Source organism: Micropterus salmoides, unplaced genomic scaffold (genome assembly GCF_014851395.1).
Source record: "Micropterus salmoides isolate LMB-PRFRI ecotype aquatic unplaced genomic scaffold, ASM1485139v1 Ms_hic_scaffold_229, whole genome shotgun sequence".
Lineage (NCBI taxonomy): Eukaryota > Metazoa > Chordata > Actinopteri > Centrarchiformes > Centrarchidae > Micropterus > Micropterus salmoides.
Window position 1 is genome coordinate 22822 of NW_024041473.1, and position 21712 is coordinate 44533.

General features: G+C 41.9%; 1 long non-coding RNA gene and 1 pseudogene across 2 annotated transcripts; both read right to left on the reverse strand.

Moving 5' to 3' along the window:
- Window positions 1–349: 349 nt before the first annotated feature.
- LOC119917864 lies at window positions 350–8990 on the reverse strand (annotated as a pseudogene).
- Window positions 8991–9023: 33 nt separating this feature from the next.
- LOC119917866 lies at window positions 9024–20147 on the reverse strand. 2 transcript variants are annotated; one of them, XR_005447345.1, is made up of 4 exons: window positions 20128–20147; window positions 17011–17120; window positions 11609–11775; window positions 9024–9085 (listed from the first exon to the last, which is right to left on the reverse strand). It is a non-coding gene; the product is annotated as an uncharacterized LOC119917866 (long non-coding RNA). The 2 variants fall into 2 exon arrangements; XR_005447344.1 differs by lacking the exon at window positions 20128–20147 and having other exon boundaries at window positions 17011–17277.
- Window positions 20148–21712: the final 1565 nt, after the last annotated feature.

Here is a 21712-nt window from a genome sequence, read left to right on the forward strand (position 1 = left end):
AGATATTTCGTGCTCCAGCAATGAAAAAGGTTGAATGTCTTCCCTGCCCATGTTGAAATTATGGCTTACTTTAAACATGTTGGAGATTTAATCAACTAGTCACAATAGACTGAATCAGGAATAAACAGACAAAAAGTAATAAAAATGACATATCTAAACTTAAATGAGGTTCTCCATTTCTGCCAAAGTTCACAGTTTGTATTGCTGAACAATATGCGAATCTGAATTAGAACACCACACATGATTCAGTTTCTCTCTGAGAGGTTACACAGAAAGAAAGCAAGTGAAAGGTATTCTTGTCTTCTCCTTTTTAAAGATAGAGTATTTATTGAAGAATAATAAATCCCACTCACAAAGCTTTCTTGGAGGCTTTGACCACTGGCAGCAGCCTCAGAAAGCCTCCTCTGAAGCAGAGTATTTCTTCAGGTCAAACACGTCCAGATTTGTTTCTGATGACAGTAAGATGAAGACCAGAGCTGACCACTGAGCAGGAGAGAGTTGATCTGTGGAGAGTTTTCCTGATTTCAGGCACTGTTGAATCTCGTCCACGAGAGAACGATCATTCAGTTCATTCAGACAGTGGAACAGATTGATGCTTTTCTCTGCAGAGGGACTCTTTTGGAACTTCTTCTTGATGTACTCGACTGTTACCTGATTCGTTTTTGAGCCACTGCCTGTATGTTTCAGCAGGCCTCGTAGGAGAATGTGATTGGTCTGCAGTGAAAGTCCCAGGAGGAAGCGGAGGAACAAGTCCAGGTGTCCATTTGGACTCTGTAAGGCCTTGTCCACAGCACTCTGGTAGAACTGTGTTGATTTGCCTCCGAATAATTCAGACCACCAGGAGGTTGATTGTTCTGACAGCAGATTGACACCAGAGTTGATGAAGGTCAGATGGACATGAAGAGCAGCCAGAAACTCCTGAACGCTCAGATGGACGAAGCAGAACACCTTGTCCTGGTACAGTCCTCTCTCCTCTTTAAAGATCTGTGTGAACACTCCTGAGTACACTGAGGCTGCTCTGATATCGATGCCACACTCTGTCAGGTCTGATTCATAGAAGATCAGGTTGCCTTTCTGCAGCTGCTCAAAAGCCAGTTTTCCCAGAGACTCAATCATCTTCCTGCTGTCTGGACTCCAGGGTGGATCCGTCTCAGATCCTCCATCATACTTGATGTTCTTCAGTTTGGACTGAACCACCAGGAAGTGGATGTACATCTCAGTCAGGGTCTTGGGCAGCTCTCCTCCCTCTCTGGTCTTCAACACCTCCTCCAGAACTGTAGCAGTGATCCAGCAGAAGACTGGGATGTGGCACATGATGTGGAGGCTTCGTGATGTCTTGATGTGGGAGATGATTCTGCTGGCCTGCTCCTCATCTCTGAACCTCTTCCTGAAGTACTCCTCCTTCTGTGGGTCGGTGAACCCTCTGATCTCTGTCACCATGTCAACACAACGAGGAGGGATCTGATTGGCTGCTGCAGGTCGTGTGGTTATCCAGAGGCGAGCAGAGGGAAGCAGGTTCCCCCTGATGAGGTTTGTCAGCAGCACATCCACTGAGGTGGACTCTGTAACATCAGTCAGGACCTCATTGTTGTGGAAGTCCAGAGGAAGTCGACACTCATCCAGACCGTCAAAGATGAACACAACCTGGAACTCTTCAAACCTGCAGATTCCTGCTTCTTTGGTTTCAGGAAAGAAGTGATGAACAAGTTCCACCAAGCTGTACTTTTTCTCTTTCAGTACATTCAGCTCTCTGAAAGTGAATGGAAATATGAACTGTATGTCCTGGTTGGCTTCATCTTCAGCCCAGTCCAGAGTGAACTTCTGTGTCAAGACTGTTTTCCCAATGCCAGCCACTCCCTTTGTCATCACTGTTCTGATTGGTCGATCTCTTCCAGGTGAGGGTTTAAAGATGTCTTCTTGTCTGATTGTTGTTTCTGGTCTGGCTGGTTTCCTGGATGCTGTTTCAATCTGTCTGACCTCATGTTCATCATTGACCTCTGCAGTCCCTCCCTCTGTGATGTAGAGCTCTGTGTAGATCTGGTTCAGAAGGGTTGGGTTTCCTGCTTTAGCAATCCCCTCAAACACACACTGGAACTTCTTCTTCAGCTTAGATTTAAGTTTATGCTGACAAACACTAGAATGATTTCCTGAATGAACATAACACATTAGATCAATGAATATATCATAATGTCAAAATTTCAATATTTCTTACCACTAAATAATTAGTATTTGAATATATATTCTTCCATCCCTTGAGACATCAGTAAATGTCCAGTTTATCCAGCGGGTGAAATCTTTAGAGAAATCCTCTTACTGCTCTGCAGACGCTCAGCCAGCTCCTCCTGCTTCATTCTCCTCAAGAAGTGCAGTGTGATCTTCAGAAATGCCTTTCTGCTGCACCTCTGCTCTTCCTCCTCACCATCCAACATCTCCTCATCTTTCCTCTGACTCTCTGAGCATTCTGGGTAATCTGAACTCAGAACCTTCTGGATCTTCTTCAGCTCGTTCTTCACAAAAGTGACAATGTTCTCCTCCAGCAGCTGGAACAGAATATTATATGAATGACACAGTCAAAGTAAAATCATGGAACTAAACATCAGATCCATGTTGGACAGACTGACTGAATCCACTGGTCTACTGGGATTATTGTGAACAGAACAGATGTACAGACCATAAATATGGAGTCCAGGTGTGTTTGATGCTGCTGGGCAGACTGACCACTGGGAACCTCTGAGCTCTCCTGGTGGACTCTGTGGAGGAATCATGAAGAATTAGCTTACAATATGTCTGTCCACACTGAGACAAACACAAGGTAAATGGCCTTTGACTTAAAGTGTTGATTACAACATCTAATTAGATGTTTTCCCTTGACATTAAAGAGTTGGTTATACTGCTGGTCCTACTGTGAATCAACAATCCAGTCTGCATTTCTGAGAGTTCAGTTTACTTTGTTGGTTCACCAGCTTATCTGGTTTAGTACCTCTAGTGTTTATTGACCGCTCTAATACCGTAGACAGCAACGCACAGCTATCGCTACTTAACTGGATGCCACCAGCTCACTGCCAATTGGTAGTAAGTAACAATGAACTTGTAGCAGGTGAAGTGAGAGGAACATCAGGAGAACCAAAGAGAAAACCGATCACTGGAGAATATGAGTCATTAAAAAAGAAGAAAAGTAATTAAGAAGTCATTTAAGAGTGTATTTAAAAGGCCAGAAAGTCAAGGCAATAGTAAAACTTGGGCAAGAGGGAGCTTCATTTGGCAATACGAATTCAATACAGCTAACTAAATCCATAAGAAAGAAAATCGGGGAGGTAAGGAGTGCAAAATATTGCGAAATGGAGCATTACTAATTATATGTAATGATGGAGTACAACAAGGAAAAGCAGCAAAGGTTTCAGGAGACACGCAGGTGACAAGGAATAAAGATGAAGGGAAATGTGGAGGATCTGATAAGGTAAAGGAGTAAACTTTGATAGTGAATAAAAATGACTTTGTATTCTTTATGGCAAATATAGTCAACTGTTCAGTACAAACAAAAAGCCGTAATGAAAGGATCAAAATAACAAAGTAGTTAAGGTATGTACTAATAGAGGAAAATTTACATATTTAATTACTATAATCCGTGTGGGAAAGTAAGTGTAGATATATTAGAGGATGTTGGAGGACTTTGGCAAGATAAAGTAATATGATGTGGGGATTTCAATTCAAATAATTCACTATAGGGCAGCAATAGAACAGATTTAAATGGTTGGTTGGTTTAAATGGTTGAAGAATTTTTAGATAATCACTGTTTGGTATGTATTAATAATGGGGAAGGAACACGATCCAATAGTATGCTATCACAGAAGCAGCACTTGACCTAACACTTGTGTCTAGTGAAATAGCACGTTTCCAGGTGCTTAAGCACATGGAATGTGATCAAACACACCACAATAGGAAGTGATCACTACCCTGTGGTAACTAAAGTTGGCATTGAATGTAATTATGATAAGGAAAAAAGAAAATTCTCAGATGGAAATTGGGAAATGTTAACTGAGATGTTTTCCAAGACATCAGCACAAACAGATTCAGGAAACTTAAAGAGGAGAACCAGACAGATGTAAACCTAATCAATAGTAAAATAATTAATGAGATTATTCAGTCTGCTGAGGAAAAAATACCAAAGAGTACAGGAACTAGACAGACCAAGAGTGTACCCTGGTGGAATGATAGCTGTAGCAAAGCCATAAAGGCCAGGAATAAAGCATTTAGAGAACTCAAGAAACTTCACTCTCAGGATGCATTGATCCAGTATAAAAGGGCCTAAGCAAGTAAGGAAGTAGTAAGGAAATTACAAAAAATACCAGTGTTGAACAGTGGGAACAAAATGGCTGTCAATAATTTAGAAAAGGCTCAGGTTCATATAATCTCACAGACGAGGCAAGGCAGTGTATGGAGAATCCCAAAATACTAGAGAAAAGGGAGGTGTCAGGAGATCCATTAGATCTACCGTTTAATATGTTTGAGCTAAGAAGAGCAATTACTAGTGCTAATCAGACCACTCCAGGGAAAGATGGTGTATGTTTTGGAATGTTGGCACACATGACATGGTGTTGGGATTGTTTAATAGAGTTTGGGATGTTGGCCAACTTCCTTTAGGTTTATTCTCATCTTTTATCCATAAAATTTTAACTGAGCTCTGTCTCCACATCACAGGAACAACTTTATGTCCACTGACTGCCTGGAGGGTAGCTAGTGTTTGGAAGGGAGAGGAGAGCTGTGTGCTGCAGCTCACTGTTTCTGAGGGCGTGTCGGAGTAGCCGCTTGGCGAGCGTTATATGACGCATGTTTTGCTTTCATCCCTGTGACGTCACAGGGATGAAAGGGAAGCGGCTGGACTGCAAACGAGCTGTTTTCAGTTAAGAGCAGAGTTTTCTGTGGGAGATGGGAACTCCCTTTGGGCTTTTTCACTTTGCAAACCTATTACATGCACAAAAAAGGTTTATAACTCAATACAGGAAAGGGAAAAGGCCAAAAAGCAGAATATGACCTCTTTAAGACTGGTTTACTGGTTCTACTGGGAAGCTTCAGATGTGAGAATATAAGTGTATGTGAAGAAGAACGATGCTGAAAATAAACACACACGTTCAATAAAACAGTAAAAACACAAATTAATAATATTTCAACGTTATTAACAGCTGACCGTTTTGCAGCAGAGGACTGTCGTCCTTTAAAATCAATGAAGTGAGCATTTGACCAGTCACTCTTTAAGGACACACAGCTGGATCCAGGTTCACGGCCAAGTCCAGATCCAGGTTCAGCAGAGACCGGTCTCCCATAGATCCTGTTAGACGGAGAGCACATGCTCAGTTCCTAGTTAAGGACTACTAGCCAATCAGAAGCAGAGAAGGGCGGGTCAGCGAGAAGCCGGTAAACAGCTCGGGTTCAGCCGTACGTGTTGCCGACCAGCTTGGCAACATGGACTGGAGCGAGAGTTTCAGAGCGGTGAGTTATTAATCTGTATCCATAAAGTTTTAACTGAGCTCTGTCTCTACATCACAGGAACAACTTTCTGTCCACTGACTGCCTGGAGGGTAGCTAGTGTTTGGAAGGGAGAGGAGAGCTGTGTGCTGCAGCTCACTGTTTCTGAGGGCGTGTCGGAGTAGCCGCTTGGCGAGCGTTATATGACGCATGTTTTGCTTTCATCCCTGTGACGTCACAGGGATGAAAGGGAAGCGGCTGGACTGCAAACGAGCTGTTTTCAGTTAAGAGCAGAGTTTTCTGTGGGAGATGGGAACTCCCTTTGGGCTTTTTCACTTTGCAAACCTATTACATGCACAAAAAAGGTTTATAACTCAATACAGGAAAGGGAAAAGGCCAAAAAGCAGAATATGACCTCTTTAAGACTGGTTTACTGGTTCTACTGGGAAGCTTCAGATGTGAGAATATAAGTGTATGTGAAGAAGAACGATGCTGAAAATAAACACACACGTTCAATAAAACAGTAAAAACACAAATTAATAATATTTCAACGTTATTAACAGCTGACCGTTTTGCAGCAGAGGACTGTCGTCCTTTAAAATCAATGAAGTGAGCATTTGACCAGTCACTCTTTAAGGACACACAGCTGGATCCAGGTTCACGGCCAAGTCCAGATCCAGGTTCAGCAGAGACCGGTCTCCCATCTCCTGTTAGACAGAGAGGAAGCCATCAGGGATGGAAATTAACTTGCAGTCTTCAGACTCAGAAGCTGCTGGAGAAACTAGCAGCTATCAACAAGAAAAGGATCAAAGTTCAATAGAACATGAAAGTGAATGATTTCAGTCTGTCCATCATTGGTACATTCTCCATAAGATTTTGGACCGAACAATACCGGGACTACATGCAATGATTTCTGAGCAGATGTTACTGTTACTGACAGATAAACTTAACTGTGGGCTCCATCAACAGCAGCACTGCTGGCCTGTATTTTGACTAGGAATGGCTACCTCTCACGGAGCCTGCATGCTCTCTCTCTCACCACTGGTGTGCTGAATTTTGCATGCCTGCCGAGAACTGTAGGCACCTTGTGGAAGATATCGCTCGTAGCCCATAGAGTATACTGAGGAAAGAGGTGGATGCAAAGAACTCCACAAGACGCTGAAGTTAGCTTCCGATTCACATCTTCGGCAGTTAAGGGGAAGGTTTAGGGGAACTTATGGGAAAGTTAACTCACACTGCTGAGCTTGATTCTCTGTTTTTTGCACCTCTTACTGTTTTGAAAGCTGTTAGGCATTTTAGACAAAGCCTTAATGCTGTCTGAAACACTACAAATAGAATAAATTTTTCACAAATCTGAATCAGTGTTTTAAAGACTATTGTCCCTCTGGGACAATCTAGTCCAGATTTGACAACAGATTTGAAGACATGCCGAGAATTGCATGCACCTCCAAATACTTGTTTTTAATGCTATAATATTCTTTGTGGAGTTCATCAATGGTGATAAAACTTATAAAAGTATATCTTGTATAAACGTTTAGAGTCGTTAATATTTTATTACACTTATTAGAAGTAGCATTCCTTATGATTCAGCAAAAATATGAGGTAATAACTGTATCTGTATGATAACTGTGTCTGAAAAGGACCTTTAGAGGTGGATGCACAATACGGCAGAACACATGATGTAGGCTTCTAGTCGAGATTTGCATCCACCTCTTTATTCAACATAAATGAGTGTTACCTCCCATGAGGTGCATGCTATTCTCGGCAGGCAGGCAGAATTCGGCTCAACACAGGCTATGTTGCGTTACGATTGCGCCACGGTTTTGATCCATCTTCAGCCCAGCATCAAAGTCCACTGGAAACATTTCAGAAGAATTTCAGCAGCAGAGCCTGTAGCCTAAACCAAGTCATTGACTTGTTATTAATTTGCCCTTTTTGTGCTTGTGCTAACTTCTTCACAGCTCTCTGTGACCCCGTTTCATTCTGTCGTCTGCAGAAGCATTTCAGAATCAGAGCCTGATTTTGCTGAAGTGTTTAGATTGTGTTGATTTGATAATCAGTGTTTGCTTTTTGTGCTTCTACTATGATTAAGAACGCTACATAGTTAATTGTGTTCTCTTTTTTTGTCTGTTTTAACCGTGTTTGTTGTTTTATTGTCGAGAGTCTCCACAGGGTGTTTTATTTTGAGAATTGACCGGATTCTTTATGCCGTTATGTGCTGCTCGATGCAGCTTCCATCAAAAATAGACTGGCTACGTATACTCTGCAGAGTAAACTCACCGTTTTCCACTTGTTTGCTTGTACTTATTTGCTCTTTGTCTACGTGCGATATGTGTACAAGCAGCTTAGAGACTACACACACAGTTAACTAAACTGTGCGAACATGGGTTCATAATAAAAAGTAACCTTTGGCCAGCTGACTGTTTAACCATTGGTGGTTCATAAATTCAATCACCCATTTAAAGATTTTGCAAAAATGTATATAAAGAAAGGGTAATTCTATTCTAGGTTTCTTTCTTTTTTTCTGAAAAACGAAAAGAAACGATAAGAATACTGTTAAAGCACCGGATTGATAAGCAGTATCCATAATAGTAGTAATACCGTTCATTTCTTAACGATACCCATCCCTAATTCTAACATTTGCTGTTACTTATAGACTTTGGTTGGTGAAGCATTTTAGGACAAAATCCAAAGAGGAAGGACTAAAAAGACCTGAACTTGATTTATGGAACTGAGTCTGCTGAAGCCTCTTAGCCTCTGAACTGTCCAATGTCTTGAATCCAATGTCCAATGTCACAGAACCAGGACTGTGGACTCCATCACTTCCACTGAAACCCCATCAGGAACAGATCTCTTCAGGGCCAGTTGTGCACAGGAGGAACAATTACAGCCATCAAGAACTCTTTCAGTGGACTTATGGGCATGTCAGTATAGGGACAGACTGGTTCAGGTGGACCTGTCCTTCAATACTAATCTGGCTCTGACCTTCATCATCATTCTAGGAGAACATGGACATTAGAAGGACAACTGGTCAGACTGGATTTAATGAGGACAAACATCAGCAGGGAGCAACATGAGAAGGGAGACATGAACATTTAGCTCTGATTGGCCAACGCTGTTTAATACTGACACATACTCACTGTCTGTGAAATTTTCTTGTTCAAAGTCAATATAAAAATCTTTTGACCAGTCACTCTCATCATATTGACACTTGGTCAAAACCCCTTGGCGTTGCTCCCTGGGTACTCCTTTAGCGTTGTTTTTCAACATGTAGGGCTCCACAGTCAAGTTAGCAAAAACTAGTGGTTAACGTTGTGAAACAATTGCAATTTGGTTAGGTTTAGGAAACATCATGGTTCGGGTTAAAATAAGTGCGTTACTTAACTCATGTAAGTTAAGTCTGGTGTGTGCTGCTCTGGGCTTCAACACAACACACACAGAGGTTTGAGAGTGAATAATGATGGTGGAGTGATTTGAGTCCTGGACAGTTAGAGATCCTCATCTCACCTCTGAGCTTTGGTCTGGCTGTCATGTTCCCCACACCGAGCTTTTTTAGAGGGAGGGACTCCCTCCTCTCTGTCCTCACACTGACTCATGCTGCTCAACTCACATCCACTTTCACCTGGAGAGGAAACACAAATCATTCATCTGCACATCAACTCAAATCCTCCTTTCCATCATTTCTCCTGGAAAAAGATCAGCTGCTCCTCCACTGATTGGCTGCTAGTTTCTGTTTCATATCAGTGGCAGCTGAATGCAGTCAGACAGCAGCGTGAGGCAGAGGAAGCTGCCATCAGCTGCTGGACTTCTACTATCAGTCCACTAGATGGAGGCATGAAGCTGCAGCCCAGCACACACACCTGCATGGAGGAGCGACTACATTCAGTGACACACTGATATGAAACATGATGCAAACTCTAAAAATGCACTTTAGGAACTGTATGAGGTCTTCAGGAGTCACATGACTAAACAATCAGATGGTGTTTTTATTGACGCTGCTGATTTTAATCAAACAGACCTCCAAACTATTTCATCTAAACTCCACCAGTAATCGGCAGAGTGTTGTGAGGCAGGATAGTTGGGGAGATGGCGATGCCCTCGGAGGCAAAGGAATCGGAGAAGTGCAGCGATGGAGTGACCTTAAATTCCTAATTTTTTGTCTCTGAGGGAGGTGGTCAGGAGATGCAGAGGATACATCATGGGAATTAATCTTAATTGCTAGGGGGATGGCAGGAGGCTGGCAATAACCTCGGAGGCGACAGAGAATCGGGTGAATTATTCTTGAATATTGAGGTGAGATGAACCAGACAAAAGAACCAGACCATGAACAGAACATGAGACAGAGTAAGAGGCCTGCTGGACTAATGGTTCCCAGAATGCTTTAGGATTGTGGAAAGCGGGGTCTCGGGCATGGAGGTGGGGAAGAGCTTTTGAGGGTTGATGGAAACTTTGAAAGTGCTTATGTGTCCTGCTCACAGGATCATTTCTACTGGCACAATGCTGATATTATCTGCATTTATATTTATTTATTCTGATTGAGAATTTGTTATTGAATAACCCAGAATATGATTATTATTATTATTATTATTAGGCTAAATGTTTTAGGGGAAATTGAAATGATGTAACTCATATCAAAGTCCGCTCATTTTTGGGCTTTCTGTTCATTTCCTCTTCTGATATCTTGTAACGCTACTGCATGCAGTTTATTTATGCAAGTCACATCACTCGTCACTGACCGATCACTGCATTCCTTCATATCAATCCAATGAATTTATTTTTAGCGCAGCAGCTTTTATTCATTCTTTCATCAGATTCTGCTCGTTGAGCCACCGGCTGCTTTCATCAGATGCAGTATGTGAGATGGCTGGATGTGCAGGCTTGATTACCCTTTGCTTGCTTCATTTGAGACTTTATTGCAGTTTAGTGACTTGTCTGACTCCTTAGGCTTCGTATTTACTAGGTTATATTGTCATCTATTTGGACTAAACACAGGAATGACCAGCCTCACATGTGACTGAATGTAAATGACGATAAATTATGTTAAACGTGTTTCTTGCTGACAGACTCTCCGACTCTCTGACTTTAATTGTCTCCCAAGTTCATGGGAGAAATAAAAGAAAGAAAACTCTTTCTAATAAATAAATAAAGTTGTGTGTGGGACTTTTGTGGTTCAGACCTACAATGAACACAGATTTTAACAAGACAGTGAATCATAAAACAACTCAAATATAAGACAGCGATACACTTGACTTTAATGTTATCTGTCCTGATGTATCAGAACAGTCCGATCAGCTGCTGCGTCCGGTCAATATAACGGCTACCCAGTAAGGGGGCGTGTTGGTCAGTAAAAGACTTCCGCGAAAGATTCACTATCCTCGCTCATAGCTCCTCAGAGATCACTCCCCGATCCTCGGAGCGCAAAAAAGAGCTTTGGGACAGTCTGCAAGATGGTTGAGCGGAACAACTTCCGGTTCAAGCGAGGAGCGAGGAAACGACAAATAAATAAACAATACTTCCATTGCTCCAGAGCCAAAACATGGTGTTTGGGACAGCCTACTTAAACACAGGTAGGTATCTGATCAGAAACCAAACCTGACAAATTAAACGAGGCAACACAAGCCCCACTTCCTAGAGGGTCTAGAGTCACAATGTGAATTTTCCCCTAAATTCTCTCTAGGTAAAGAAACAAACAGTTAGTGTTCTCTGATTCTCTGATGTGTTTAGTACAGAGAAAAAACAGGTTTCAATCAGAGAATAAAAAGTATTCAGGCTGTCAGACCAGTTCTGACTCTCCCTCATATCTCAGCAGTGAAGTCAGCTCACATTAAAATCTAATTTGTTTCCTGCTGCTGATTCAGACTGAACTACACATGAAATCTTTTTGTCCATAAAGTCACAGATCATGGAATGAATTCATCGCCCACCCTGAGCCATGGTTCTGCTCGAGGTTTCTGCCTCTTAAAAGGAAGTTTTTCCTTGCCTCTGTCGCCTAGTGCTGCTCTTGGTGGGAACTGTTGGGCTTCTGTAAATAACATCATAGAGTACGGTCTAGACCTGCTCTTTCATGAAAAGCGCTGTGAGAAACAGTAAATACCAGTGTTGGAATAAAGAAGAGAGTTTCTTTATCAAAGGTGTGTCATGTTACCTGTCAGGTTGTCACCTGTTAAAGTCCCGTCCAGATGTGGTCAAAGAGACTTTCTACCTTCACCTGCAGCCACTGGCAGACGCTGCTGGTGTTTGTGTTTGTCTGATCGGAAGCCGTCACATCTTGATACCTTCAAATCCAAATCCAGAAGCGTCAAAAAGTCCAACCTGCAGAAAAAAATGCAGCCAAACATTTATTTAAACAGAAACGGTGATGTGCTGAACACCATACTGTGTACGCACACTGTACTGCCTTTTTAATATGGCAGGTCTTATAAACACGTTGCTGCCGATTGAGTAACAGCTCACCAACATCAGTCCGTCTGAAGCACTTTAACACATTACCTTGACAATGCAGAGACACTTTTTATTTTATGTTTATGGCTGATTTTTAAGTCTTGCAGGCTCTAGCCCTACAGAGTGGAGGAGAGGTAAATGTCAATCTATTTTTGTTATTTATACATTTTTAAGCCGTTATTTGATAGGACAGCGGACAGAGTGAGGAAATGAGGGAGAGATAGGGGACGACATGAAGCAAAAGGCCACAGGCTGGATTTGTAATTTAATGTAATATTGTTGGTCAAAACAGCATCATTAAGCAAAAACTAAACTAAATACTTGAATAAATTGTGTTTAATAAGGTGATTGCATTCCTCTGACTTCATGTGTTCTATGCACCATCTTAAATCTACATACATCAGCATTGGTTTTCACGCTTGTTTGTTTACTGTTGTTCTTCTTCTCTTATAAGGCAGATTTGCCGAGTTTTTTCTCTCGCTTCCGAGCTTCCCGTGGTAACCCTAGTGTTTCACGTCACAACATTATGAACTGTGGGCAATTCCCTCAGGTCAAGTCTGCAGAAATGTGGAGCCCTCACACACTTGATGTTTTGACAGTGGGACAGCCCTAAGCCCTCACGGACTTCCCGGGCTTCAAAGTCTGAGTCTGTGAGGGTGGACATTGGGATTGGGCCACAAATTTGAAACGTGACACAAATTCTAAAAATGCACTACAGGAACTGTATGAGACTACAAGGTTCCCCTGGTTTGGTTGGAAAGCAAGAAGAACATCTTAGATTATGTTTTTCCATTTCTGGAAAGCGGCTGTAAGGGATTTTTCTCCAGACCATGGATGTTTATTGTAACCTCATCACATGGAGTTCTATACGTGCAATTATAAAAAGGGTTCATTTGCTTTATTTAGTGCAAATCCTAAGGTGTACTGCTTTTATTCATTTGGTCTGACAACACAAGTGAATAGAACATGAGAATCAACTTGGGCTGGAGGGACCTGGGGTCCTCGTGCCTAGGGGGGTGGGGGACGGGGCTGACAGGAACCTGGCCACAGTGGGGAGGACCTTTCTAACCTCCCTATGACCTCTTTCACCTTCCCCCCCGGTCATGTCTCACTGCATACACTGTTAGGGCTCTGGCGGGCGAACAGGCTGCAGGACGTTTGGTGTGAGGGGCTGCTTTCCCCCCACCCACACTGGCTGCCCCTCAATTTTAATTACACATTATACACATTTACAGAGGCAGGCAGGGGGGAGTTGTAGGTGTTTGGGGGGGATCTCATTGGCCTCGTGTCCTCCCCCTGGACCCCCAGGGCGTCGGGGTTGCCATGGGGTTGGTGTCCGCCTTGCCTGGCGTGGGGGCCTGGGGACTCGGGCCTCTGGCTTTTGCTTATATCTGGGGCAGGTGGCGTGTCCCTGGGCCTGGGGCCCATTGTCTCCTCTCCTTGCCGGGGCACTCTTCAGCAGGGGTGGGGCTCCCACTGCTTACCCCTGCCGGCTCTCTCACAGTGGGGGTATTCGGTAGTCCCGGGGGCACATTGTTGTCGGGATGGGTTTTGGCCCTCGTCCTTGGGGGTGGCTGCCTGGGGGGGCTGGGCCCCCGTCCGGCCTCAGGTTCATGGGTCTTGGGGACCGCAGGCTGTGCCTGCACTCGGGGGGATGGCCCCTGGCTGGGCTGGTGACTGTCGGCACTGGGTCTGCCACGTTATTGCTCCCTGCTGATGGGGAGCGCCCCGGCATGGCTCTCTGCTGTTCTCCCTCGGGGCGGAGCACAGCTTTCCCCGAGACAGGTGGTTTGGGGTCCTTTGTTTTTTCTTCTGTGCAGGATCGGTGGATGGCTACTGAGTGTTTGGTTTGTGCATTGGAGACCGGGGGAGGCATTTCCTGGTTGGCTTAGAGAGGGACTAGTTTGTGGCCTCAGATCCGTGCTCCCCTGTTTCTCTGTCGGCCAGTTGTCGGACTCCTCTGGAGACTGAGGTATAAAGTTAGTTGTCGGGATGTGCAGTGTGGGTGCGGGGCGGAGCTGTGCTCTGGGTTTGTTCTGGCTTGTGCCTGGAGTTCTCGGCCCTTGACGGGTGGGTGGGTTGGCGATGACATGCAGCTGAGCAAGTTGATTTTGCCTCGTTGCTAGTTTGGCTGGTGATGCACAGCAGCTGGAGGGTGTGCTGTGCATGGGGCATGTTGGGTTGGCGCTGGCGGCCCCCGCTTTTCTACCGATTGGGGCCTCTTCTGCAGGTTCCACCTTTTGCTTTCGAAGGCATTGCGTTGTCGATTGGCATTTAGATGCCGTTTGTTGGTCGGGTCCTTCTGCGTTCGCATCGCGATCCATCTGGGAGTCAACTTCTTTCTTTTTCTCTCCCACCCCTATTGGCTATTGAGCTTCTTGTCTGCCTGTTGCTGGACTCGGTGCGGCGCGGTTGTGGCATCCCACTCTCACTAACAACTACATTACTTACCAGGCTTATGCACACAAACACACACACACATAAAGTCTCACATATAGAATTATTCTTGATGTTTTTCTTTCAGTTACTTATTTAAAGTAATTGTTATTATTTCAGCTCTCACGGCGGTGCTGTGTTGTTTATTTATGTTGCTTGACTGTTTCTCATTTTCATTTCTCTGTCAATTGTCTTCCTATATCAGCTGTTCATTGCTGCTGTTTGGCTGATTGTTTCTTTGTTTTTGATTGTTGTTTGTTTTTCTCCGCTCCAAGCCCCCCTCCCAGGGCCCTGTTTCAGAAAGCAGGTTCAACAAACTCTGAGTGTAAACCTGAACTCTGAGCTGTTGATCAGAATAAGCCTCATCAATGGAGCTCCGATACTACGATTCACCATGGCAACGGGTAAATAAAGGCAGAGCCTCCATTTTAATCGGGTGGAGCTACAAATATGAATGCTGCCAACGTGTCAACATGATTGGCTCTAAAACACAGGAGCGGAGGATCGATACGTGAACAACATTACATTTATTACAGCGTTGCTCATTCATCATTTACCAGACTGGAGTTTCCTTAATGATTGATAAAGTGCTGGATTCTCCTCCAGCCTGTTGTTCATTTTAAACAGCTACAGGCCTGTTTATTCAGCTGGAACCTGACGGGACTAAATGCCGGTGGAAATAACTGAAGATGAAAATATTAATCGAACAGATTAGACACAGTTTAGGCTCCTCATGGACCTGTGATTGTAAAGTGACAGTCTGACTCAGTAGGCCTATTAATGATTTTTTAATAATGTAAAATGTGACTAGGTTCAAACTGACTGTGAAGTTTTAGACATCTATGTTACATTAATAAAATCTTGCTCATTTCATATTTTATGAATGCTGTCAAAACACATTCAGACGATCAGCAGATAATGAAAAACTCACTTTTAAATTACATTTATTTGTTTCACCTGCACCGCAGTCATCCTCACTCAGAGATATTCACATATATGCATATATGCTTTGATATTGACAGTATAATTGAGGAAATGACACGGTGTGTGAGACAGCCACTTCAATCTCTGCAGGAGATTCAGAGAGAGCAGAGAGAAACTCAGCGTTAGTTGAAGTAAACCTCCTCCCGAGCAGGTTAGGTTTACAGCGTAAGTTGCCGGGGTTACAGACCTAGAGTTTATCTGATCTCGCTCTCTGAAACCAAAAACCCAGAGTTTTCCTCATCTAGGGCTCAACTTACTCAGAGTTTTCACTAAACCCGCTTTCTGAAACATGGCCCAGTTCTCTTGCAGGTTTTGTTGCTTTCTGCAATTGGTGTTTCCTTCTGCTATTTCCTGTTGTCCCCACCCCCCCATCCATGTTCTCTTGCAGGTGTTGTCCTTTGTCTGTGCTGTTTTTTTTATGTGGTGTTTCTATTCCCCATCCCCATGTCTGTCCTCTGTCCGACCCGGTGACAAATAAATTTAAGTAAATAATGAGAGATTATGATAGCATGATTTTTGTATTACTCAGGGTAACCAAAATTATTGTGTTTTCTTATATTGATCTCTGATGTAGATTATAGGTAGAAGTTTATATGTTGGTTTATCATTTATAAACCAACCATCATGTTATTAAACTAGACATGATGTGTGTGTTTTTTGGAGAGGTGCAGAAACAGGGGGTCACTGCATGATCAGATAAGGAGACATGAACAATGGGTGAGGGGTGGTTTGGAATGTGGTACAAAACATCTGTTCTCCAAGATATCTCATTTCAGGAACTACGCTCATAATCTGCCCACCAACAGCATGGTGATTCGTGGAGTCAGAGGACAACATTGGGGTCAGAGGACGTGGGCCAATCATGGACTGACCTACACTTTGTTTTATTGTTTTATGACTTGACAATGTATAATAAAACACTGGGTCAGGGAGAGATAGCCAGTCAGACTTCATGAACTGATACAGCTTGTTGTTTGTCAGAAAAAGGAAGATCGACCCAGAGCTCTGAAGCTTTATTCATTTACTTGTAATAAAACTGATTAACTTGGACCAAAAACATCTTCTCCTATTGCTTCATTAAAGAACATGCAGGACCAAGGACTACACATACTTTAAAAAGGGTCATTTAAAGTCACGGTCCAACAATAACAAAACAGACAAAGGAGTATTTTAATACTCTGTTATTAAAGTAAAATCTTTCTGGTAAAATATGGTATCCAGCTCCTCATACTCATACCAGGCTGCCAGGCAGGACAGCTTAAAAAAAAAAAAAATCAACTTGTGGCCTGATCGAGGATATAAAAGAGAAAAAAATCTTCCCCTTCAGGTTTGACAGGAAACATTGGTATACTGTCGTGTCTGACTTTATGCTGGTGGAGAAGACAATGTGAAAAGCACAATGTAGGTGGTTTGTTTTCTAACATCTGAAGAAAGGAAATAAACATCAGCTGTTCATCAGATTGTTTGATTCCAGTAAATCAATAATCCAACAACATGGAGATTTCTCTTCTAACATAAGAGTTCTTCAAACTCTCTAATGATAATAAGAAGTGAACAACTACTACAAACATTAGACAGCAAGAAACAAACCTTAAAGGGACCAAAGACAAAGTCCAAAGTGCTGATGAAGACTCTAAAGAGACTAAAGACAAACTTGTAGTTAAATTATCAAACAAAGCAACTTACAGTTTCTTCAAAGAGTCCAAAGTGTTGATGAAGCAGACTCTCACTCGCCCCAAGCAGAGAAAAGACTTTTTTAAAAGAAAGCTGTTTCCTTGAATCAGTCAGAGCTGCACCTGTAATGGCAGCAGGCAGGTAGGAGGGGCTAAAACAGGAGCAGATTTTCACAAGATGACATCATGCCACAACACGATTACAAAAAGCCACAACGGAAGTTGCTACAGCTACACAGTAGTACAGCGGCAGTGGAGGTCTGGGTTCAGGAGGTCTGGGTTAGAATCGTAGAAAGAACATTCTTCTTCAGGTGAATTTTCTGCATAATAGTGTCTGCCAAATTAGTAAATGTAGGCCTACATGGAAGAAGAACTTCTTATCCGTTTGATAAATAAGTAATACTTTGTTCTGGTCAAATAATATACAGCGGGATATTTGTGAATTAAACAGCTGTCTGTGCAGATTAGCTTCATGTCCCAGGATAGCCTATTTGTTGTGACATTACAGCGCCGATGGAAACGTTTAAAATGACTGACAGACTCCTTTCTAATTCTAAAAGTAAACCATTAAACAAAAACACTCATACATCAACACAATAAAGAAATCACCTGGAAAGTTAAAAGGACTGGTAGAGGTGGGAAAAATCCGAGAAAATAATTAGTTGGGTTGAGTGTGGGTGGATGATTCGTGCGTAGGCCTACATGATTATTCAGCCAATTCGCGCATCACACCAATGTAGCTCATTTAATCGTGAAAAAACAGTGCAAACAGCTGCTGACGACAAATTATTAGGCTGTATAACATAAAGAGCATCTTTTGCATTCAGCACTAACCTGGTGTATTTTATGTTGTCATATTGTAACAATAGTTAGAAGTGTTCCTCCCTGTCGATTCATAGTTTGCAGTCACGTGACATTTGCGGTAGGCTACCTGGAGGGCAAAAACAACAGACCAACACAACGGCTCGCGCCGCGACTCCCCCTTAGAGACGCTGCAAAAGCAGTTACATTTATTTGGATCACCTCTTAACTTAAGAAAAAGAAATATATGAACACAAACTGCAAGTGTTGGGCACATAGGATCCCTGTTAAAGCACCCGCTGCCAGGTCCCTGCCGCCGCGGCAATGTTTACGTTTATCTTGTGGGGAATCCCTCACCTAACACAGCTCAGGCTTGTCTCTTCCTCTATTTGTGCATCAGAAGGTACACTACCATCCAGCATTTTGGCAATGAAAAAGTAAAAACTCATTTATAGTGTATCACTTGCTTCCTGGCAGTGGAAAATAACGTCTTTTTTGCCCTCCAAGGGAGCGTTTTTCATGGAATGTGAGGTCATGTGAAAACTATGAATAAGAACACTCCGCACATGTGTTCAGGACATGACATGTACAGTTTGGTGCAGATGTGAGCATATACCCTGAAGTTACAATAACTTCCTGGTTCATGTCGAATCATCGACGCCACGGACACGCCCATTGACAAAAACTCGCAAATAGCACAACTTTTCATCGTCAATGCCTTTAGAAGGCACAGCAGAAATTTGACGTCGATCCGACTAAATCCCTAGGAGGAGTTCGTTAAAGTACGAAGTGTGTAAATCATCCAAAAATGGCCGTAAAATTCAAAATGGCCGACTTCCTGTTGACTTTAGGCTATGGGTTCTTGAGGCTTTTTTGTGCGTCTTGACATGTCCCCAGAAAATTTCGTGCATGTAGGTTGAACCTGAACGAGGGGCTAATTTTTTCCAATTTTCTAGGTGGCGCTAGCGAGTCATTTTGCGCGAAACCCATAAATACGAAATTTTTCACCAGTTCTGACATGTTTGCAAAGTTTGGTGAGTTTTCGAGTATGTTTAGGCCCCCAAAATTGAGCTTACTTACCAAGCACGAACCGTGCGAGGTCCCTATTGAATTTGTAAAGTTTAAGATTAAGTAAGCTCTAACAAAGGACTAAGGAGCTGGATGTGGATCTAAGGAGAACCAAGGCTCCAGTGACCCCTGTTTCCATCCAGAGGGTCATTGACAATAAACTGGACTGGACCAAGAACACTCACGCCCTCTACAGGAAGGGCCAGAGCTGTCTTTCTGAGGAGGCTGAGGTCTTTCAACATCTGCCGGACTACTACGCCAGAGGGTCCTGCCGACATCGGTATCGTTGTAGAGGGAGTGAAAGTTCTGACTGCTCTGGGTAACTTTCAGAGGGTTTGTTCCATGGTTGTTGGCTTTGTACATCAAATCTTGCCTATCCCAAGGAGCTCAGGTGCACGCTTGAAGTCTTCCAGAAACTCCTCCTCGAGCTGGTTTGTCAAAAGCTGTCCCCAAAAGTGAACAGCCTCAACAATAAGCTACTAGCTTAATAAAACGAATCCTTGCAAAATGAAAGAGATTGAAACTGTCACCTGGTTAACTGCTCACTGCGTAGGAGCTGCAAACCTGATGAGTTCAGTTTTCAGTATTTGGGCTTTTGAAGGTTATTTTACTCTTTATAAAAGTGACACTATTAATATAAAGACGTCATAAAGATTGTTCGTGCTGCGCTGATGTTCCCAACTTGCTTCCACTTAATTAAATTTTGGGCAGATCCTCAGATCAAGTCAAGTGAAAGAAAAATTATTCAGTTTCAGTGCTGCAAGTGTTCTTTTTTTTACACAAATTCAACTAAACAAACTCATTTGATATGTGTGACATTGTGTTTTTGACTCAATATTGGCTCAGGCAGCTGATACCTCGTGATTCCACAAAATGGGATTACTTGACCTTGTCCCAGACCCCCAGTCGTTTGAAAAGCATGATGGCCCTGACAGTTTAAAAACGTTGTAATTTAAATGCACTAACAGGCCTAGACCTTAATTCACATAAAAATAATCTGTACTGAGCCTTTTCATAATCCCAAAACATTCTTTGTAAGTAGTCCAGCATGGGTAAATTTTCCAAACAGTTCAAGCACAGATTAAATAATTAAACCTTTGTTAATGTGAATCACAAACCGTTGTATACCAATTGTACACATACATGGTTTGTCTTTGTGTTCTTACAGCCTCTCTGTCTGATATTGTTGGTATTTTGCACTAAACCACTGGAAAACTGTTGGATAAACATGTTTAAAAAAAGTTGCACACAACATGTTTACCTGCTGTTCCTGGTGATCTGTCGAAACAACTTAAGCAAACACTGACACAAAGTGACATTCAGCATTACTGAACAGTCATGTGATACCAATGTAAACAATTACCATTTTAGTCCGACTATTTTCAGGAAAAATACTTTAATACCAAATCGTGTCTTTATAAAGAAAAGCATTTTATTTGAATAAAATTGTAACAAAACACACTGAAGAAAATTTTAAAAAGGTGCAAATGGTTACATTTAAATTACTGATAAATAATATGTAGGCTACAATGTAATTTAAATGTGACCATTTCATTTAGAAAGATATTTAATTAATTTTATTTAAAAGATGTTAAAAACAACAACAATATACCTTAAAATCATAACTCCTCCTCAGCTGTCGTTAACTTAAACTACTTTGTTGCCACTTTGTTCGGCACGATTGCTCCATGTTTCAGTGGGACGGTGACACACTTCAGTCTGGAGGGTAACATGCGCTTAGCAGATATTTGGCGCCATCTGTTGTTGTGGGTGTTTCCCCAAAAATAAGATTTTAAGTTTCAAGTTTTTAAGACGACTTTCCAGGGGGAAAAAACTGTTACAATTTTTTTTATTGTGTTCAATTTACTATTAATACACACACACACATATATATATATATAGTGTGTATTTACAGTAAGGCGAACCTTAACATAAGTTATGCAATTGTTTAGAGTGAAAGATTTTTATAGTTTTTGTTTAAAGTAGTAAAATGCTAGATTAGTATGTTTGGGGTTGATCGTCATTTCTAGCTAACATGCACATATTTGACCTCAGACGTTCTGCTAATGAAGTTCCAGCAACCTGAGTAAGACTGAGAAATACCATCTTTCCCCACTAGCTGCGAAAATGCCATTCTCCTAAAATTTACATTTGATTAAATTCTAAACAATTTCTCAACTGTAGGCATTTATTTTACTTTAATTATGTTAACCTAAGCATGGCCATCTCAAAGATACAAAAAACCCTATAAAATATTAGACAAATAGACATTGAGCATAGGGGGGCGTCTTATCCCACTACCCTATAGCCGTGTAAATGTGTTGAATTAAGCAACAATGTGTTTATTAATGAATTAAAATAATTTTACCCAGATATTTAGTAAATATAAATCACTTTTTTTGTGAAATTGATTTAGGATGACTTACTTATTACTTGCAATAATCGATAATAACCGTTGCTTTTATTATCACGTACTTTATTTAGTTAAATTAAATTAATACTTTTCACTCAAAATTGTAGTACTTAAAATCAATTAAATTATTACATGTCACTATGTTGCCATAATTTAGCAACCATTACTCACTTTCATACGTTGCATTTGGATCATTTACAGTTACTGCTAAGAGATCTATAAATGACGTAATTTCCATAACTATCTGGTTTTCCAAATGATAGTTCAACACAGTCATTACAGCATTACACATTTTAATCAGAAACTTAAAATGTTGACAATGGTTTCATGTCATAAATCAACAGAAATGAATTATTAACAAACACTGTTTAAAAACCACTGAAGACATGTTGAAGCTGCGAAAATGTCCAGTAAAATATGTTTAAAAAAATAT